Genomic DNA, 22886 nt, shown 5'->3' with positions numbered 1-22886 from the left:
ACAGTCTTATTTTGTAACCCATGGTGGCCTAAATTTGCTAGGTAGTCCAGGCTGGCTTCAAACTCCTGGTAATGTCCTCCCTCAGCTCCTGAGTGCTATGCTACAAGTGGGAACTACCACATGTGGCTGCTACTTTCACCTGGGCTCTCAATGGCAGGTGGTCCTGATGTGAGGCTCATATGGAAGTATGTGCTCAACTGGTCCAGGTAGCCTGGGATGTGGTTAAGATGACTGATGTGTGCTTTCTTCCAAGTGGCTTTGGTTTCTATACTTTCCCATCCAGGTAGTCTAGTTGAACTAAAACAAATTAGAAAGTGTAATAACAGAAAGAGAGCCAGTAGAGCAAGAATGTGCAACATGGCCAAATTAGCTGTCTGTTGCCATGGGCAACAGCAGCCCAAGCATTAGCGCCTTTGGCCATCTTCTTTGGCCTGGAAGATTTCCTGCTGGTCTCCCTTGGCCTCTGATGCTCAGTTCCATTCAGTTTTGAACTGGACTTGATGGTGACATCTGGGTTGCCGGGTCCCTCTCTAAGGCATGGGTCATTTTGAACCTCCTCTAGGCCAAATAGCTCTAATATGGGTGTTTCATTGGCTTAAACAAGTCATGTGACCAAAGCCCAGGGTTTTGGATGAGGGGACCACACAATGGTTTATTTTCCGAGTAGGGCATTCTTGAGGGCCACTGCTCAGGCAATCCATCCTAACAGCTAATCCGAAGATGTGTGACTTTAGGTCTGTCAGTTCATACATGGCCGGGATGAGGATTCTGGCAATGACATGAACATAGAATGGGAAGCCTTAAGCATGGCTTCAATCTTTCTGTCACAGCTGAGAGATCTTTGGATGAACTGACACCAAAACTGGTTCTTAGATTCACTGGCATGGAAGCTGCTTTCCCAGGAAGGCAGCATGATGAAGTGAGCAGTAGTGAATCACAGACACGAGGGTGCTGTTTGTCTTCATCCGCACAGGGGTTTGGCTCTTTCCAAGTTCCCTTGGCAAGCAGGACTCTGGCTCAGCCAAAACCTGGGGCTCTGGCACAAGAGTGCTGGCCTTCGGGTCAGGCCAGGCCTCCTACTCTTCTGTCCAAATCAGAGTCCCAGCCCAGTGTGGGCCCCCTGCTGTTTCTCTCGGCCTTTGCAGAAAGGACCGAACTGATGAGAAGCGTCTCTACGACAGTCACAAATGGAAGCAAGATGGCCCAGGGCATGGCTTCCTGGAGCTCTGTCAAAGCAGCAACTCCCTGGGTGCCAAGAAACCCAGGCCTCAGGAGCAGTGACGGCGGGGTCCATCCTCGGGCATGCTGTCCGGAAGGAGCCTTGACTGGAGAGGAGCCAGCAGGGAGATGGCCAGCCTCATTTCTTTAAGCTTTCAGAGGCTAGTCTGGGAGAGAAAAAGCAGGTTTCAGATTGACAGAGGTTGGAACAGGCTTGGGCAATTAGATTTTTTTTCTTGCAAACTTCTCTAATGTGTATTGTTTGGACATGGAACCACCAAGCCATTCAGACAAGCTGGGCTGCTGGTGTGTTTTGTTCAGAATGTGTGGTTCTCTTAGAGTACATGAAGAGAAGCCTGTGTGAAGCATCCCTGCAAGTGCCAGACCTCAAGCTCCAAGATGACTGGGACTTCACTGCCTCCTTTCTCACTTCCCTAGAGTCCAGCACATAAGAAGGAGCCAGTGCTTAGGGAGTAAAGCCCGAGTAAGAGCCAAATACTGGACATCCACACAAGTCCCTCCTTCCTGTCTCCTGGATCTTCAGTGGCCACTCACAGTCCAGGGGGTTAAAGGCTTGGTACCCAGCTTGGTGTTATTTTCAGAAGGTCGAGCCTTTAATAGGTGGAGACTAGTGTGTGTGTGTGTGTGTTTGTGTGTGTGTGTGTGTGTGTGTGTGTGTGTGTGTGTGTGTGTGTGTGTGTAGGGAGATCTTGAGGTAACAGAAGGTGTCTTAGTTACTTTTCTACTGCTATGAGAAAAGACCATGACCAACCAAGGCAGCTTGTAGAACAGTTTACTTTGGGCTTCTGGTTCCAGGAGGCTGGACTCCATAATGTGGGTCCAGCAGGTGGCTGACATGGCAACGGGAGATGGAAACTGGCAGCTGCGATCTGAAAGCTCACATCCTGAACTGCAAGCAGGGAACCGAGAATCAACAGTTTCTCTTGACAAGTTGATTTTGCTCTGCTGTTTGTGGCAGTAATGGGAAGCAAGCACATTTCCTCCCTCCTTTTCTTCCTGTAGCCATTCTTCATTTCTCTCTTTTCCTCCTTCTCTCTCTTCCCCCTTTCCTTTTTTTCTTTCTTTCCAAGTAGACATTCTGATAGGTTCTAGGGAATAGTGAAACAAAGCAGGTCTTTGGCTGCTAATAAGTGAATTGATTACATTTTTTGATTGCAAATTTGTTTCTGTCCTGCAATCTAGCCGGAGCCTAAAAAACATGGGAGTTAGGCAAGATGAAGATGAGTATGCAGAGGCAATAGGAAGGAATGTTCCAGAGAGATCCAGAAGAATATGCAAAGGCCTCAGGGCCAAAGGGGTCCTGATACTCAGGAAGCTGGAGCACAGGTAGCCAATGACATATTTTAAGCAAAGGAAGAAACATGGCCGTATTTGATTGGACAATATGGCTACTAACTTCTAGGTAGGAGGATTTGTTTTTGTAACAAACACTCAGAGCAGGTCCATCAAGAAGAGTATGGTGGTCCACTCTTGGAAAGTCAGCTCCCTTTGTCAGGCCTCAGTTTCCCCATATGAACAATTTCTGATTGACAGATGAATGTTTCCCTTCGACCTTGGATGTTCCTTTGACTCCCCTTCATTCCCTGTGCTGTCTTTCAGCTGAGCAGTTGGACTCGGAGAGAAGGAATTCTGTACATTTCAGCCTTCCTCTTAGGCACTTGACTCGAACAACTAAGAAGTGAGTCCTGACGACTCCTGGACCCCTCCCTACCTGGAAATCTCTAAAAGGGTGTGGAGACAACCCATTCTGTCGGGATGGCTGTGCAGAGTGTGTGTCACACCTAAGCCATGTGCTGCAGACTCTTCTTGGATTCAGCCAACAGGATTGCTTACAAACACTGGAAAAAATGAGAGCCAGCTTTGAAGTCCACAACTTGGCATCTATTACAGTTACAGCAATTCATAGCATTGAGGATTAAGTGGCCTTCAGGGAATAAGTGGAGCCTCGAAGAAGCAAAATGGGAAATGCCACTCTAAGACTCTCTGATAGGTGCAAAAACAAGCCCCGAAACAATCCACACAGAATGAAAACTAGTGTGGGAACCCTCGCCTTGTTTTTCTTATGAGCATTTGTGTAATCGGTACACCCATGTGATAACCCAAGATCTGGCAAAGAAATGCACATAGTTGTGGTGGTTGACTCCGGATGGGGTGACAGTTGTTGAGGAGGGGCTCCTGTCTGCTCAGTAATATCCTGATATTTTAGGAGGAAGTATGTATTTACATACTTCAAAATAAATTAAAGTGAATTAAAAATAAGTCAGATCCCTTGATGGTACTCAGGAAAATACTGCAAGATTCACTACTGTATAAGGCTCATGGAAGGGGCTTAGTGTCATTTTTCTACTGTAAGTTTCCATGCTTGATAGTCTTGGCTTTCTTTTGTTTTCCTTTGTGTTTGAGACAGGGTCTCACTCTGTAGCCCTGGCTAGCCTGGAACTCGTTGAGTTCCACCTGCATCTGCCTCCCAAGTGCTGAGATCAAAGGCATGTGGCAACAGACCTGGCTGCATATTGAGTAATGAGAATATATTTATATATTCATGGCGAGATTTGAAAGTAGTGTGTGTGTGTGTGTGTGTGTGTGTGTGTGTGTGTGTGTGTGTGTGTATAGGGGATAGTTCTTCCAATTTAGCTCTTCTCCAAAGGAGCAGAGTGGTTCAGAACCCTTCAGGAGCCCATGTGACTAAAGGGAGCTTGAGGTGAGTCACTGACCCAAGGAAGAAGAGACAGCTAGGGCTCCATCACGTGATGTCAGAACACAGCACACTGGTTTATTTTGCAACCCAGGCAGGTCCTTTAACCACAGCCTTCTGGCCTGCCCCTCAGGCTGGGGGAGTCAGTGCCAACCCCCTTTCCTTAAATGACTCATGTCCCTTCCCGCAATCACTGGGGGAGGATGTGGAGAAGTTGGTCTCCCAGGCAGAGGTGTAGCTTCTGCCCAGGGGCTCTGCCAGGCTGGTTGCTCTGAAGCCTGCAGGGCATCAAAAGTCTTCTGAGAAGTTCCCAGATGGCAGTTACTGCTGTGTGTGTAGATATTGCAACCATGGACATCTGCCCCAGACCATTGCAATAGTGACTCTGTGATGTGTGGAGATGATAAAGAGGAAGAGTTTAGGAGTGTTCCATCAAACCCGGGGTGCCAGTGTTGCCTGAGTACTTTGTTCACATGCCATAGTTGCCCCCGAGGCATGGCTTGCTGATCCCATTTCGCAGATGCTTGAAACTGAGCCTCTGCCTGGTAAGCAACTTATCCAAGTTCTCGGGCCCAGACTAACAAGTAGTAGAGGAGGCATTTCAAACCAGGTGCGGCTGAAGCCAAAGCCAAAGTGATTTTCATCATCAGCTGGTTGCTTCCATTGGTCAAAAAGCCTGTGCTCCTTGGAGGCCACTTCTTGGACATTCTTGGGTTTGCAGGCGACAGGGGAAGGCAGAGCAACATAGACAGAGAGGTCCTCTAGATTGCCACCCAGGACAACAGAGGATCTTTCCATGGTGTACCAGACTCTGAACCTTGTAGTCTAATGCTCTTCAGTCCTCACAACAACTGATGAATTGATTACCCATTTTACAGATGGTCAAACTCAAGGCTTGGAGACAAATCACAGTCAGAAAGAAGAAGAAAGAATAAAATCCACTTCTCTCTGTTTCTAAATTCTGCCCATTACATCCCCATGTGTGGAAGGCCTGACTCTTGATCCTGCCCCCCCTCCACCTTTTTGAGATGCTAGGGCCTTGCATGTGTTAAGCAAGCACTGTAACCCCAAGATATGTCACCAGCCCCCTTTCTTCTCAAGGCTGACTCTTGCATAGTAGATAAGCTCTTATTCAAGCTTCAAAACCCTATGAAGCATCAACTTCTCAATAAATTCTTCTTCAGCTCTGTGGTAAAAGCTTCTGACCAATATCTCCAGGGCTCCCTGACCACATGGAACGCTATTGAAAAATATTTCCTGCTTGTCTTCTCAGGAGACTTTGAGTATTCTGCTCATCCTCAGATACCGGAAGCTAATGCAGCAGTCACATAGCAGCTTTATAGACCCATAGATCCGGATTTCAATCCAAACAGTGTTGGGTGATGTTGGGACAATCACGTTCTCCCTTGTGGCTCCATCTGTGAAATGGAAATTCTGACAACTACTTCACAGCTCTTGTCCAGTTTAGTGAAATATTTACATGAAGTGCTCAGCACAGTGCTCAAGGCACAGGACACATCGCCACCATCAACCCTCTCCTCTAGCCTAGGCATGGATTTGTAGGTGGGTGGGTGATAAAGGATGGTTGTCCTACTCTATCAATGTGGACCTGAGGATGGACACCCCTCATGCATCAGTGGAGGTGACTACCCTGACATTTACACATGCAAAAAGACAGGGTGAGCTGAAATGAACATGTGCAGTATTGCAAAGAGACAAACATTTTTTAAAGGGTTAGTTTTAATTTTGATCAAGGTGATTCAAATGAGTTACATCAACCATGCCTCAAAGAAAGACGTGTTATCAATGCACAGTATCGATGAGGTTAGACCAAAACTCATGCACAGAAATGCTACTTAGGATTGTTGTTGAGCAAACCATTTGCTGACTTCATCACCTCAGCATGGGTCCATCAGCAGTGGACCTGCAGACTGGTGATATTCTTTTACCTTAGAGAAAAAGGGGGGAAAGACTACACAGGGCTCTAGCACTCCTCCTCGATCTTTGTATATATAATTCTGTCCTAATTGCAAACAGCCTAGCAGCCTGGGGTCTTGGGTGGTGCTATAGTATATGGACTGAGGGAGGTTAACTGAGAAAGGCTCCAGCAATATGGCTGCTGGGAAGCCATTATCCATACTGGGTGAAAACTTCCTAGTGTAATCGCTTTGGAGTCACTCACATTCTTACCAGGAACCATTTACCCGTGCTCTGTAATAAGCTCACTGCCCTCTCAGGGTGAACTTTGGTGGAACTGTACTTTGGTTTGTTGCTGGGACCTTCTGAGGAATAGGGCGGATGTTGTTTGTCTCCCCCAGGATAGGAATTCTAGCAAAAAGACCCATCCAAATTCTTACAGACTGTGGGATGATATGATAATCCGTCAAGCCATCCTGATATTCATGCTGGGAAAGTAATCTTGAAGAAGGGAGTAGCTGAAAGCAGAACAAGCAGAGGCATTAACCACATCAACATCTAGAATGACAAGAACCTGGATAATCCTGGAAGTACCGTTTATAGGGGCGGGGGAAATCAAACCGCGGGACATCAATGTAATCATGAGTGATGTCAGTCTTTTTATAGGTTATCTGGGAAGCAGACTAGGAACTGGAGTTTACTCAGTGAGTGCAAGAGTGTAAAATCTGTGCAAGGAGAAACACTGGAGTGTCAAATTTATACAAAGAGAAACACCAGTAAACACCAAAGTTCAAAGGCAAAATGGAAAGGTCGTAGGAGGTGGAGGCTGTGGGTTGCCTATGATGCTATTTGTGCTGAATCACCAAGCCATCCTATATGCGACCTGGAGTGGCCTCCAACTCTGGGATTTCATGCCTAGAGTCTTATCTACCAGGCTGTTCAGATTTTGCAACTCCTGAAGGCAGAGCTCACCAGCAATTCCCTGAACACAGCTCCCATGCTGGCTTCAAGATACAAATGCATGTAATTGCTTCTTGTCTGGCTCCAGGAAGCTGAAAGACCTGCACCAGGGGTTTTCTGGAGGCCAGAGTACTCTGATCTCCACTGGAAGGTTCCCTACAAGTGTTCTGCAGTGTTGGTCAGCAGGGGCTGATCCTCTCAGGCGCTCGCTCCGGAGAGTACTTTCCACAAAGGCAAAGAGCCCTGCACCTGAGGGAAGCTGCATTAGGCTTAATGGGGCTGACGGGAGCCCCGTTAAGTTAGGAAATTTGACTTCACAAGGGAATCAAGCACTTTGGCCCATAGGATCTTTTCTAACTTGGGAGAAGATGAAGTTGTAGATGGAACAATTTCTCTTCAGCGGGCCCCTTAAAGTAGGGCAGAAAAGTTATGGCTCTCCAGTCACTTTCTCAGAAATCCTGTGAGTGTAGCTGAAGCCTGACCCTCAGCATAGGCTCCTGCTCTCTGCCTCCACTCTGCCCCCCCCCCCCCCCCAAGTATCCCTGCTTCTGTCTGGCTGTTGTGGACAGGCGTGGAGACTTGCTAGTCAACACCCAAGCTGGCTTCAGAATCACACTCTTACAGCCTGGATAATGTGAGTCACCAAGGATTTGGCTCTCATGATTTTGGCTTATCGCCATTTATTCATTCATTTATTCATCTGGTCCTCGGTTTTTTAGCACCACCCTTTTCTCTGCCAGACATTGTTTTAGGTGCTGGCAGTCTGACAGAACCATGGGGGCCTTAAGCGAATAGTAAAAAGTTGAGAAAAATAGCATTTTCATCAGCTCTGTAGAAGCAGTTGACTGGGTGTTCTTTTGAGATCCAGGACAATGAGTGGGGCCCATCTTTGTGCCATTGGGGTGGCCGTTAGCAGCGACTTCCTAAGAAGTCTCAGGTCAGCAAAGTTGGGGATGAGGAGAGAAAGCTAGTGACACAGAGGGCTGGGGAATGTTCTAGGCAGAGCAACTGGCTGAGCAGAGAGGCCCAGATAGCAGCGGCTGGCCTTGTTCTTGAGTCCCCGACACCTTGTATCTTCTCCCACTTTCTCCCCATTTCTATTCCCTGGAACCCCTGCCCCCTCCTCTCTCTCTCTCTCTCTCTCTCTCTCTCTCTCTCTCTCTCTCTCTCTCTCTCTCTCCCAATCTTCACCTTAATGATTGAGACAGGGTCCCTCACTAAGCCCAGAACTCACCATTTTGGCTAGACTGACTGGTCACTGTCCCCTTAGCATTTACCTGTCTCTGTCCCTCAGTGCTGGGCTTACAGGTGCCTGCTGCTGTACCCAGATTTTTATGTGAGTGTTGGAGATTCAAACTCAGGACTTCACGTTTGTCCAGCAGACACTTTAAGTACTAAGCCATCTGCCCATGCCTGTTTTATCCCTCTGTTTCTTCTACCTGCTTTAGCTGGTCAGTGCTCATTGTGTTTTGGTTTCTGATTTCCTTGATTTGTGTTTGGCCCCATCTCTCCCCTTCCCTCCTCTTCTTCATCGTTTTAGCTCCTTCATCATGTCTCATTCTGAATCATCTTTTCTCAGTCTTGGTCCCCCAGTGACTCTTTGCCCCACCCCCTTTCTCTCTCTCTGCTCCACCTAATTTTTGCCCTAGCTCCTTCTTTTCACTCCTTTGCCTCATGGCTCTTCTATTCCCAAGCAGAGGCCCCCTGGATGCTCATCTGATCGATGTGAATCCTGACAGCCAGTGCCTTTAACTCACTCCCACAGCACATCTCTGGGAGTGGTGAGCTGGTGGTGTTTTGTCTGAATTCAAGAAAGGCAGGGGTTCTTAAACAAACATGCTTTCTCGGGAACCTTAGCGATTGTACTTCTCCATTGATCCATCCCGATTGTGAGCATGTGCAAAGCTCCCCAAAGCCTTCTGGGGGAATCAGAGTGAGCTGGCTAAGCTGGGTGTGGAGGGAGGAGGGAGAAGGGAGTGGAGATTGGCTCAGGCAGGGCCTGGCCAGAGCCTGTGCTCCAAGGACCTGAATAAAGTAGATTATTTGTAGGAGGCAGAAAGAACATTTCCTGTTGGGTGAATCAGAACAAGCTTCCTGATGCCAGGTGTCACCTTTGCAAAGCCTTTCTGGCCACCATTCTATCCCGAAAGAGGAGGGGCAGGTCATCCCTTCTGTCCATCTTGCCGTGAATAGGTATCTGGCCCAGAACCTGGGACTCTTTAGTTCTTCCTCACAGGATTATGTGTTGAGACACAGCCATCCAGGGGTTTTCACTGTGGTGCCCATCCATACTTCTATCCTGTCTGGTCTTGCCAGTTTCCAGTTCCATCAGCGGTTCTCAACTTTCCTAACACTGGGACCCTTTAATACAGTTCCTCATGTTGTGGTGACTCCCAACCATAAAAGTATTTTCGTTGCTACTTCATAACTGTAATTTTGCTACTGTTATGAATTGTAGTTTAAATATCTGTGTTTTTAATGGTCTTAGGCAACCCCCATGAAAAGGTGGTTCATTGCCAAAGGGATTGTGAATTATTGAATTATTAGGAATTATTGAGTTAGTGGCTCATAATTGGGAGTCATATAAATAGTCACTTAGTAGGTAAGGGGCTTTGATAGCGTGACCCAGTTTCCTCGTTCTCAAAATCAAGGCGTCTACAGATATTGGTGAGGATCTGGGGAAAGCAGACCGTATTTCCTGTTGGATGGAGTGTAAACTTATGGAGACACTATGGAAATCAATATGGAAAGTTTCTCAAAAGAACTAAGAATAAAAATGTCATATGACCCAACTATACCACTCCTGGGCATTTACACTCAGGACAGTAAGCCTCACTACAGAGATATCCACACGCAAACTTATTGGTGTATTATTAATGGTAGCTAGGAAATAGAGCCAGCCTAGACGTCCATCAACCAATAAATGGATAAGTAGAGTGTGGTACATATACACAATGGTATTTTTTTTCAGTCATAAGAAAGGAAACCATGACATTTTCAGAAAAATTATGGGACTGGCCTTTTTTTTTCTTTCTTTTTTTGAGACAGTGTCTCTGTAGCTGTAGGTGGCCTGGACCTCTTTCTGTAGACCAGGCTGGTCTTGAACTCATAGAGATCTATCTCCTTTGCCTCCCAGGATCACAGACATGCACCACCACATATGGTAAAATTGAAAATTTTTTATTAAGCAAAATACTCAGATTCAGAAATGTCGTATTTTCCTCCATAGGCAGATCCTAGACTGTGTGTGTGTGTGTGTGTGTGTGTGTGTGTGTGTGTGTGTGTGAATGACATTAAACTAGAAAGGAGACTACGAGACATGAAAAATGAGTATTTATGTGGGGCTAGGAAAGGAGAAAAAGGAAAAGGAGAGAGAGTGACAGAGTATGTGTGACATGAAAGCAGAAACAGGAAGACCAGTAAGAGAGGTCAGGGGCAGTGCAGGGGTCGATAACCAACAAGAACAAATTATGTATGGCCATTCCATAATGAAATTCATTACTTTGTCAATTAAAAAACCCAATACTTAGCCGGGCGGTGATGGCGCACGCCTTTAATCCCAGCACTCGGGAGGCAGAGGCAGGCGGATCTCTGTGAGTTCGAGGCCAGCCTGGTCTCCAAAGCGAGTTCCAGGAAAGGCGCAAAGCTACACAGAGAAACCCTGTCTCGAAAAACCAAAAAAAAAACCAAAAACCCCAATACTTTAAAAATAGTTAAATAGAATAAAATAAAGGTGTCTGAACTGATGTACATAAAGTTCTTGGAACACTGCAGTGAATACTCAGTCATGTATTACTATTGCTACCATCTGTAATTGTTATTAATGTTTGTCACTGTTATTATCATGGTCATTACCTTTATCCTCCTGGAAATCTTCGGGCTTGGGAACCTTCTTGGTCATAGAATCTTAGCTGTTTTAGGGTTCTGTTGCTGTGATAAAACACCATGATCAAAAGCAACCTGGGAAGGAAAGGCTCATTTCATCTTATACTTCCAGGTTATGTTCGTTCCATCACTGAGGGAAGCCAAGGCAGGAACTTAATCAGGGCAGGAACCAGGAGCCAGAAGCTGAGGCAGAGCTGGTGGGGGAACACTGCTTACTGGCTTGCTCCTCACGACTTACTCAGCCTGCTTTGTTAGTCAGGCTCATCTGCCCAGGGCTGGCACCACCCATAGCGGGCTGGGCCTTCTTACAGTAATCAATCAAGAAAGGGCCCTATAGACTTGCCTACAGGCAATCTGATGGAGGCATTTTCTCAATCGAGGTTTTTCTTCCCAGGTTAACGGTAGGCTTGTGTTAAGTCAACAGAAACCCACTGGCACAGCAGCTTTCTGAATTATGCAGGGATTGGAGATGACAGTATCTGGTGCAAAGGGTTATCTGTAATGTATAGAGACTTAAAGGAAATCTCCTCAAAGTCTCCTTTCTCAGCCTCAGCTTTTGTGTAAAGATGTTTGAAGGAATCAGGGATGGCTTGACTGTCATGATGATCAAGAAAAATGGCGGCTACACCTCTCGTCTGCTTTGCCCGAAGAGCCCTTCTGGTATGAGGCCGCTTTCCTGCCTTCAGGCTGCCTTAGTAGTTTCTCCTGCCTGGTGCTTTCATGCCTGACTCCTGGGCCCCAAAGGCCCCTGGGAAGGTCAGGTAGCCCCTCTTTTTTGCTGTCACTCTCCTGTAGCGCTGGCTCAGCCCTAGCATTTCTCACAGGGGTTCAGGACATTTAATTGCCTCGATTCTGGAATATTTTTCCACTTTGTTCTGAGCGTTAGCCTCTTCAGTGCAAATCGAGAGTTCTTACCACATACTTAATGCTTGCTATGGCTTGAACATCCCCCACCAAAATTTGTGTTGAAATTTAATCCCTTTTATTGTGAGGTATTAAGAGGGTGGGAACTTAATCTCACTATGGGATTTGGAGGTGGAACCTTCGGGAGGTAATTAAGGTTAAATGAAGCCTCAAGGGTGAGACCTAATCCAATGAGACCACGGCTTTTTAGAAGAGAGACCTGAGCTAGGGTGGTCTGCCTTGAGTGTGACACTGTTGTGCTGCCTTGGGACTGCTGAGTTCCCACCAGAAAGAAGGGTTGCTGCCATCTGATCTTAATCTTTAACTTCCCACCGTTAAAAGCATGAGCTGAGCAAATCTTTATTCTTTATAAATTACTCAGTCAGTGTTATTCAATTATAATAAGAGAAAATGGACCAAGAGCTAAATGCAAAGAGGCAGTGAACTAATGCATGCCCGGCCTTACCCTCAGGAATGCTTCAAGGAAGATACCATGTACAGGACCACACTTTCCCATACGGTAATTGTGAGCCTTATAGAGAAGTATGGTAAAGTAGGCTTACCCTTGCTCTTGGGGAATTTATTATTTTAATTGTTAGCCTTCATCAGAGGTTATTGGAATTTTCCCCCCTTGGACAGTTTATCACTTGTAAATTATTTGTCACATCCTGCAATTCTATCCAGATCCTTAACTTTCTAATCATGCGTCTTTTATGGGGTCTCCTTTAAAGAAGCACCATAATTACGTGCCAAGGGTCCCAGTAAATTTTATCAGGTCATAAAATACATACTTTAATTATTTGGAAGGGGAAGAAAGGCAAATGTTCTCTCTGCAAGGCTCATGATCGATAACCTGGAACTCACGGTGGCCCAGGCAGGTTCTGGTGTCCCTGGTCTTGCCTCCCGCCTTGAAGTTACAGCTACCTGCTGCAGGTCCTGTCTGCACATAGGAGCTCACCCAGTATGTGGGTGCATCTCTGGACACTTCTCAGCACACATCTTTTTAAGTTGTTTTCCTTCACACAGCCAGCTCAAGAGGCCTGGTTGAGGATGCTCTCATTTTACCTTATTATGGACAAAGAAATATAGACCCCAAGAGCAGATATAGATCAATTTGCCTTAGCTTTCCTAGCTCTATGGTGAGGTGTTCTGGTTTGTTTTCCCTTCTATGCCACAACTGCTGTTATATGTGCAAACAGAGAACATTCATGACCTCAGCAGGGAGTTTTATTCTCAAAAGGCTGAAAGTGGAACCACTAAGGCATGGTATCAGAACCTTACAACTGACATTTAATTCATTTGGTTATTCATGCCACGCCCTAGTGTATGATGGCAAACAAGGCAGACACACCCTTGCTCCTCTGGGGTTCACTTTGGTCTCCTTTGGGAGACAAGTATCTGTCATATCATCAGATAGAATATAGGTAATCATATCATCAGATAGATTATAGATAATTGCTAAGAATAAGGGATCAATGCTGCAATGAATGACCCCACAATCCTTAGTATATGCACAGAATTAGACCCAGTGAGTAATAAGAAACAAAAGAAGACTCAAATTTAAGAGACAAGTGGGGGAGGTAGGGATGGATCTGGGAGGAGTCTGGGGAGAAGTGGGAGTGAATATGACCAAACCACATTAATGCACCTATGAATTCTCAAAGCACTAATAAAAATATTATATTACAAATAAGAGGTCCAGGGACTTTTAATGAGTTGAGAATGTCACAGAAGGCCGTCTTGGGGAAACATGACCTTGGAGACCCAAGATCTGAAGGATAAGCATGGCTTGTCTAGGTAAAGGAAGGGAAAGTGTGTTAGGTAGCTGGAGCAGCACATGCAGTCAGCCAGTGGGAGAAGGTGAGGAAGAAATTCTGCCTGTGGGAGGCAGGATGAATGTACCAGGCTAAGGCCTTAGCCTAGAAGTGTGGGTGCTGAAGATAGAGATCAGATAAATAAAGGACTTTTCTCAAGGCAACGCAGAGTAATGCTCAAAGCAAGAGGAGGGGGCAGCGATGGGGTTCATGAGAGCCCTATCTGTCAAGAGAGCTCTTCATCTAGGCCCAGAGAGGAAGACAGGAGAATGGCTAATGCCCACTCACTCCTGTTCTTAGCTTCTATGTCATTTCCTCGGAGACTCCTTCTTTGACCCCCAGCTGGACTAACTACCCCACCAATGGCTCCCCACCCTCCACTTCCTTTTTCGCAATAGACAGCACTATTTCTGCCTTGTCTTACTTCATGTCTCTTCCCCCTGCTGGCAGTCGGTGACCGCCATGTGGACAAAGGCTCCATGCCTGACCTAAGCACAACCTGGCACGTGGTTGGCAAATGAGATGTAGAGCTGAATGAGCAATGAAAGATCCAACCTGCAGGTCCCGGATGAGATGACATGTGGGGGGCATCTTTCCTCCAGGTTCTTTTCCTTATTGTCCCCACTCAGGCCTTCCTCTCACCCACTTACTCACTTCCTCTTTTTTTTTTTTTTTTTTTTTGCCCTAGAGCTGAACTCTTCTGGACTCCTTGCTTGGGGGCCTCTTAATCTGAAAGAATTGATGGACAGATGAGGACACCACTAAGCTCAGGATCCAATGCACAGATGTCCCTGGAAAGGGTTGTGGTGTCCATGGTTGTTACATAGATGTGCTGCTGTGCTTCGAGAGGAAAAAGACTCAGTCCTGATTGAGTATTAGGAAGATGACGAAGAGCCCTCCATGTCACCTTCTCAGAGTGACTCATCGTGTTACAAGGCTTGCTTCTGATTGTCTCAGGGGGAACACTTTTTAGTGAACCCTGTGGTCACTAAGTTGGTGAAATCCCCAGCAACATTTTCTGAAAATTATATTTATGCCATGAACTTTCAAGTTGATATTAATGGCAACTGGCATTTACTCTAGGAACTTTCCTGAATCTTTATATCAGGGTCCTGCTACTCCAAAGCCTGTTCTGTAAAGAAAGCTTTATTGAAACACACATGAGACAATTAGATTGTGTGGGGCCTTGCTGACTTTCTTGCTATCGTAGATGGCAGAGTTGAGCAGCAGTGACTGAAATGTTATGGTCTTGAAAGCCTAAGATATTTATTATTATCTAACCCCTTAGAAGTAAGACTTCCTCATGTCCCCTTTATGTTCATGACATGCATACAATGGCTGAAGGAAAATGATCCCCCGTTTACAGATAATTAAACTGGGCTGAGTGAGAAGGAGTTTTCTTACAGTGTCATGGATGGATTCAAAGTCAGAGAGTAGATCTACACTTTTGATCTTGCATTGTGTGCTCTTGAAGGCATCACTGTCAGTCTGAGATCCAGACAGGATCCAGCATGCAGGAAGCAGAAGGCTCTGGCAATGTCCCTTGAGGTAAGTATTGTCATTGCATGAAGACGTTCATGAGGGGGTACCCGAAAACCAACCCCATCATTTGCTCTACTTCCAAGTCTTGGAGCAGGGCTCAAAAGGGGCTTCCAAGCTGGTGGAGTTCACACAGGGCTGATGACACTCTACCAAGAGGGTTCACCATATGCATGGCTAGTTGCACTTGGTTCCCCATCATAGGACTGTCTCCACTCTGTGTTTGTCCTTCCTCACACATGGTGGCTAAGTTTCAAGAGTAAGCATCTTAAGAGACAGGATGTACAACTTGAATTTAAGACCTGGGACTTGCAAACTTGCACAAGGATACTTTTGCTGTGTGCAAAAGAAGTCATAAAGCTGTTGCGATCCAAAGGAGGAGACAGCAATTACATCTTTCAATGGAAGAATAGCCAAGAATCGGGCTATGAGTTTAGCAGTCAACAGTCACTATTCACCATCATCTCAGGGGTCCCTCGAGCCAACATTCTGATATGGTATCTGTGATAATTTACTGTCAAACTAGCAGTCACTAGAAGATTGGAAATGATGATAGACACCAGACAATGAATGCAAACAACAATTCCATCCAAACCAAGTGTATAATCACTCTGGCCCTGGGGCAATGATTAGTACTTCTCTAATATCCTAAGTCCACCTGAAAGGTTACATTAAGATCATTATATTCTATTGAAATATGGAAAGTACTTGGGAAACTCTTGAAAAATTGTTTACAAATAAAGAATATCTTTTTCTTAGATGTGAAATTTCCATTGCCCCCACATGGAAATTAATTTAAATGAAACCTTTGCTCTCCCTAGTCTTCTAGTTTTCTGTACAGCACCTGTGTGCTCTGACACAGAGTACCTCTGTGGGCTACTAGCTGTGGCCCACTCTGGTTCCATCTTTGTTGAAGCTTTGCTCCATGCCTGGCACTGTTCTAGACTCATGGTCTGGACCTCCAGGTGCTTGTGACTGATTATGCAAGTTGGTCAGCCCAATTGGTCAGCTGAGTGATAAATGCCACAGTGTAAAAGGCAGGCAATGCAGGATGCCCCGAAAGTAAGAAAGTGGGGGAAATTAAGGGATGATTTCACAAGGGGAGGTGACATTGATTCATTCTTTTATTTCCTGGTATGTCTTAGTCACGTTAGTAACATCTTCTCTGTATTACCTCTTTAGGAAATACAGAGGTTATTAGAAATACAGAGGTGGTTAGGAAATCTGCTGCTAGGTAAGCTTGGTGTCTGTCCCTACACAGATGTTGAAACATGGACTAAGAGAGATGAAGTGACTCATGTGACCAGCTCACATGACCAGCATCAGCAGGAACAGAGTAGGTTCCATGGGCAGTGTGGGGAAGGCTGAGTAGAAACCGTTAAATCTCAAAAGACTCGAAGATGTGGGAGTAAGGGCAAGGAGATGGAACGGGCCCGGATGAGCCTGGGATGCAGCTGACTACCTGGGGTGCAGTGCGGTCATTGCTGAAAGGGAACCACACAGGGCACAGAGTTTGGGCATGGGGGATTTGAGTGCTGAAGCAAGGAAGAGGGCAGAATCTTAGATTCTAACACAAGCCACTTGGAGCCTGGACTGCTTCTATTTGGGGAGAGATCCAGGGGCCATGACTTCAACCCAGAAGTTGTCCAGGATTGCCTCATCAGGCTCCACTTCACACCCATGGAATCGGAACCCATGTCTTAACTGCTCCAAAACTTCCTCTGCATATGCAAGTTTGGGAATTTCTCTCTCAATATACTGCAGTTCACAGAGGATAATGTTCTATTTTTTCAAATTTAAAGCTTTCCACTGATACTTCCCAGGTTTCCAAACCTGAGATAGCCTACAAAGGATGTGAGGGAAGATCAGGGGTCACTAACATCAACAACTGAACCCCATCTATTAGATTTCACTTTTCAACTTGTTCCAGTAACTATATTAGACTTATTCCTATGCTATGGAACCAGACTCAACCCTGGTTTCCCCTCATCTTCCTTCACAAATTCGAAGCCAATCAGGTATGAGCTTGTGGGCCAGTGGACAGCACCATAGATCACTGTGGCCTCATACAATGAAGCCTCTGTGTAAGTACAAGCATGCAAGAGAAGAGGTGAATAGATTACTACCCTATCTAGTTCATAGAGTCCCTGTGCCTGAATGAGAGGGTGACATTCATAGAGCCTTCCTCTGTCGCGCTGGAGATGCCTTGTGGTGGGAATGGGACAGATAGTGGGAATGTAGAGGTTCCAGTTGCAGAGATGTTGGATTTTGTAATTTTCTCCTGGACCTCAGTTAAAGGAGTCCTCAGTGAGCTCCAGAAGTCAGAAATCCCTCTGGCTAGAGTCACGATTGCTTGGACATGTCTCTCTGTCTGTCTTTATTCCCTTTGGGAGATATTACACAGCTATCTTATCTTCATGCCAGTCTGTGCTTGCCTCTAGAAGGAGGTGGGCAGGGCTGCTACCTGACCTACAGAAGCATTCTGCCTGGGGGTGGGAGATGAGCCATGAGTGCTTTAGAATTAGAATAAAGGGAACCAGTTGGGTCTGGGGATACAGGCGACAGGGAAAGCAACACAGCTTGCCAGCTTTTTCCTTGACCAAATACACCTGGGTGTAACTGGGACCCTCTTGAATTCTCAAATTTTACCTCTGCCAGGGTTGTGCTGTTTTTCCCTTTCAGGACTGGGTGAGGACTGGATGAGGTCTGGAGAAACTGCTGGATGCAAGGAAGCAGCTCAGGGCAGCTGACCCACAGAGCCCTGATCCCTAACTCAGACTTTACACTGGGCCAGCTGCCCTGCCTCACTGGAGGCTGTCATCTGGAGGGACTGGTTTCAGTTCACAAGTCACCCTTGCGCGGACTCCTCCCCATCATGTAGGGAAGTGACCATCCTCACGTGCCTGACAAGATGCGTGTGATGATGGCGTGCCTCAGGCAACCAGACAGTTCTTGCAAAACATTGGATGCCCACATCACTGCAGAGGGGTGGAAGACAGGGAAGAAGCAGGCGGCTCCTGTCTGGAATGGACTATATAAGGCTAGGCTTCTTTTGTGCCTGTGACCATTTAGATGAAGATGAGCTCTGGCTGATTCTAGGACTTTGCCCTGAACACCGTCCTTATTTTCCTTTTGTAGCTCTCCTTCACATCCATTCATTTCTGCTGTTTCCTTGCTTTTCTTGTAATAATGAACTTCTGTGTATCCTTTCTTGAGCTTTCTCCCACAGATGGTACCTTCAGAGGACAGGGTGGGTCTAAATGCCAGTAGGCTTAGGAGGTGGACAAGTTTGTTCAGGGCAGCTAAGGATGCTGGCAGTTTCCCCAAGATAGCTACATGGGGTCAGACTGGGTCCTAGAGGTCCCTAAACCTCTAGAAACCAGGAATAGACAGGCAGTGGCTTTTGTGGAAGGTTCAGGAGCAGAAGAGTGAGCCCCACTCCACCTTCCCTTGGCCAGACAGACACCCTCTAGTTTTGCTGCTTAGCTCAGAGGTGTTTCCCCTGAGAATCTGAGTTTCTTGATATCCCAAGGCCTTTGGTCTTAGCAGTAGTGATGAGTAACTTTTTCCCATTGGCAGCAAGGACTCTGCTGTCCTTTGAAAGGAGCATGAGTAATGGGTGCACTTCTGCTTTGTGGTCCTGCCTTGCCTCTCAGTCACACCCAGGATGTCACCACATTTCTCATGGTGCCCGTATGTGTGTGTGTGCACTCTCGTGCACACCCACCAATGTGTACATATTTATTTTCTCTCATACCCACACTTACAGGCTCCAGGTGTTCCTGGCTCCACACTCCAGAGGACAACACATCACAGTGTGGTTCATGCTTCTCTCTGTTAGGGCATTTTATTGCCTGAGCTCCCAGGTGTTTGCAGACTTAATACTGGCAATGACTGAGTGGGCTTTTTGGTGACATGTCCATAAAATCTCATAAATCGTCTCTATGCAATGTTGCATGCACATTTTTATTTCCCTCAATAAATACACACATTCTTACTTCCTAATGGCTCTAGTGCTGGCTGGGTGCCCAGCAAAGGGGTCCACTTACTATGCATTTGTCCAGGATGCATAGTGGCATAGGATAGGAACGTGGGATTCTCTGTTGGTTGATTGAGCACCTAAGACATCTTTGGGGACCTGTGATAATAAAAACTTGATTTGGGTGAGACACTGGGGGTCATCTTGTTCAGCTACAAATTATGCCTCCCCCTTGGTGAACCACTTAGCAGTTTATTTGTTCAATTATTGGAGTTGGATTTTTACTTACCTCTTAGGCAAGGGACTACTATTCAGTTCCTCGCTTTTGGCTTTGAAAAGTGAAGCTCAGAAAAATTAAATGATGTTAAAGGGAAGGTCTGGGTCTCTGCATTTAGACAATGCCTGGGGTCATCTTGATGCAGGTGGTTAAGGCCACACTTTGACAATGAATGTCATCTGTGGTTATGATTTGGACCACAGGGCACAAATTTTATTTCCCCCTTGCTTAAAAACACCTTGGGAGTGATGACTCCGAGGAAGGGAGGAGCAATCAGAAGAGTGAACATGTGGTGCTGCCAGGGTTGGTGGAATTTAGAGCTATCAGCTTTGGAGCTGAGCCTCCAGAAAGGGTGCCTGGGCTTGGCTCATCTGCTTTCCTCAAAGCCAGCGCAGTCTCCCCTACTCCTGGCACTGCTATACTTTGGATGCATCTCCACCTGTTCCTCTTTTAAGATGGCCATCCTTCGCATATGCATACAGATTTACCCCTTACAAATCCTTTCACAACATCACCAAGGCCCCCAATGGTGCCAGGTGTAGGAGGTTCTCATCTCACACTGCAGAGGGAAAGCAGTGCTGTTAAGGTGAAGCGTTGCTACTACTAAGTGGCCGCCTCCAGACTGTGAGCCCAGCTCTCCACTGTGGAGTCTCTACTCTCAGTGCTGTCTGAACACTCCTGCCTGCTGGCAAAGAGGTGCTGGGCTGGGAGCTTCCCCAGGGGCCCGGTGCCATACATGTTAGGAACCCCAGGACTGTAGCAAGTATCTCCTTGTAAGAGAGGCCACTGAATGGAGAGGGAAACAGGGAAGTGAGGGTTTCAAGTGGGGATGGAAGGGTCCCTCCTCCAGCATTCTGTGCTATTAATGAATGCTGATTGCATAACATGTCAGAAGTGGAAGGGTGAAATGTAAAACAAGCTCCCCGCCCCCACTGTGCAGCATAGTTTTATGTCAACTTGACACAAGCTAGTGTCACTGGAGGGGAGGGCGCCTCAATGGAGAAAATGTTTCCATAAGATCAGGCTGTAGGCAAGCCTGTAAGGACATTTTCTTAATTAGTGATTGATGGGGGAGGGCCCAGGCCATTGTGTGGAGGGACACCCCTGAGTTAGTGGTCCTGGATTCATAAGAAAGCAGGCTGAGCAAGCCAATGGGGGCAAGCCTATAAGCAGCACCCCTCCATGGCCTCTGCATCAGCTTCTTCCTCCAGGTTCCTGCCCTGCTTGAATTCCTGTCCTGACTTTCTTCAGTGATGGACTGTGATGTGGAAGTGTAAGCCAAACACACCCTTTCCTCCCCAACTTGTTTTTGGTCATGGCCTTTTATAGCCATAATAACTTTAACTAAGACATACCCTGGGGACTTTTAAAGTTAAAAATTCAAATAAAATAGAATACAAGGAGGTATACAGTGTTCATCTTTGCTTTGGTATGATTTTCTGGGATGCCCCATAAGAAGGAGCTATCAATGTATTTTATGAAGGTTGCGGAGAAGTGAGGAGAATGGATGATTGTACAGCTTCATATATTCCCATACCTTGCCTCTCTGGCTCTCTCCAAAACTCATGCCACCAGTGAGGGGAGATGGGGTGAAGAATGGCCACAAAGTTAGATGACAGTGCAGGTGTGCACAGCTAACCACACACAAATTCTGCATTCATCTGTGATGCTATCAGTATCTAGGGACAAATACTGATGCTGTCTGGGTTCTGCTGACCCTCCCAGGCACAGCCTTGAACTCTTTCCTCCTGAGACTTCCTGTTTCCTGTTAGCCTTGGTCCCTACTTCCGTGCTTGTACTTTCAGGGGAAGGAGATAGAACCCTGAAGTCTCTTAGAGTCTGGTCTGTCACCTGCAGGTCTGCATCATATCAACCAAGCGGCCATCGGTGGCAGCAAAGGAGGCTTTATATGGGCTGAGTAATGCGTGCAATGACTTTCTGAGCATGAGCTGCCCACAGTGACTGCTCGGTGCTCTGTCTGTCAAGAGGAGTGATCAGCACTGAGTCTCACCATGGCATTATTCCACCTCAGCATTTCACAAGAGAAACTGTTCTTTTTGCTCACTGTAGAAGATACTTATTATGGATGTAGATTTGTCTTCTAGGCCAGATCCATCATGAGTTCCCCAAAGTCCTTATTCACTGTTAGCATTCTGCACAGCATCTCTTCTGAGTAAGGAAGTCATTTGGTGGCAAATGAAGATCAGCAGTGGGCTCATCAGCCCTCAGTATTTCCTATTGCCTTAAAGCAGATGGCCTGGAGGAATTCTAGAAAAGACCTTTGAAGACCTTATGCCGCCAGCTGCACTATATGGGGCTACAGGTTTCCCTCATGACATAGAAAATGCATTAACTAAATCAGCAATGTTTTTCGTCACATCCAGGTTGCTCAGATCCATTTACAACTGCTTCAATTATCTGAAATTAAAAAAAATATTCCCCCCCACTAATAACTTTATGTTCTCTGCTCTAGAACATTTAGACCTTATGGTTTGAGCAAGTAATATTCCTCCAACAAGCTCATGTTTTTGAACACTTGGTCCCTAGCTGGTGGACATAGGGCATCATAGTGTGAAACTTGAGGGTCATAGCTAGGCCTTCTTTCTGATCCCCCCACCTCCCTGCTTCTGGCTGATGCTATGTGAAAAGCTGCTGCTGTAAGTTCTTGCCACCAAGGACAAGCATCCTCCAACAATGTTGCTTTCTCTATCATGATAGGTTGGAATCCCTTTGTACTAGACCTCTCTAGGACAATAGAACTGATAGAATCAATATATATATATATATATATATATATATACATATATATATATATGTATATATATATTACATAGGAAATTTATTGGATTGGTTTTCACAATATAGGCTTATCCAAAATGGCTGTCTATACATTGGAGAGATTGAGAATTTGGTAGCTTATGAGTCCATGAGGCTACATGCCCCAGACATCCTAAGTTGGCACCAAAGTCCTAGAGAGCCATTGGTCTTCAGTCCACCTTAGAAGGTTGAAGCAACAGTAGCAACAGAAGAGTAGATGCACTTGCAAGCATGGAGTGAAGACAGGTAGGCAAAAGCAACAGGGATTTACCTTGAACCTCCTTGTATCTGTGCTGCTCTGGGAAGGTGTTACCTATTCTGAGGGAGACTCTTCTCATCTCAGTTAATCCTTCCCCACAGTCCCCCCTGGGGGTGTGTCTTTTACTCCCACGCCCACTCAAGATGACAGCCAACATTAATCATCAGACCCCTGAACCTTGAGTCAAATTAAACCTTTTTACTCTTAAGTTGTTTCTGTGAGGTGTTTTGTCACAGTGACAATAAAAGTAATGAATATGAAGCTTAATGGAGATGTGTTCCCCACAAAAAGCACAGCGTTGGGTCAGTCAGGTGGAGTCTGGGACTAACTCAGCCTCTCTGGCTTCTGTATGCACTCATAATCCGACAAAGCAGTTAGCTGTGCTGGCTGAGGTGAGTTAGCCAGAATACCCAGGAGAAATGGAGGTGCTACTACAGCTGGGGATAAAGTGAATGATGCCTGGAATATGGTCTTTCTTGGGGGCTGATCCCAGTACTCCCAAGTCCTAAGATAAAAGATGGAAAATTTCAATCACTCATTACAGGTAGGACAGCTAATGGGCCAGGCCCCCTAGGGATGATGCTTTGTCATTAGGTGAGAGA

The sequence above is a fragment of the Peromyscus californicus genome, unplaced genomic scaffold, assembly GCF_007827085.1.
Source record: "Peromyscus californicus insignis strain IS unplaced genomic scaffold, ASM782708v3 Scaffold_7__1_contigs__length_154581171, whole genome shotgun sequence".
In the NCBI taxonomy this organism is placed as follows: Eukaryota; Metazoa; Chordata; class Mammalia; order Rodentia; family Cricetidae; genus Peromyscus; species Peromyscus californicus.
The sequence above is the reverse complement of the archived record's forward strand: the minus strand, read 5'-3'. Positions refer to the sequence as shown.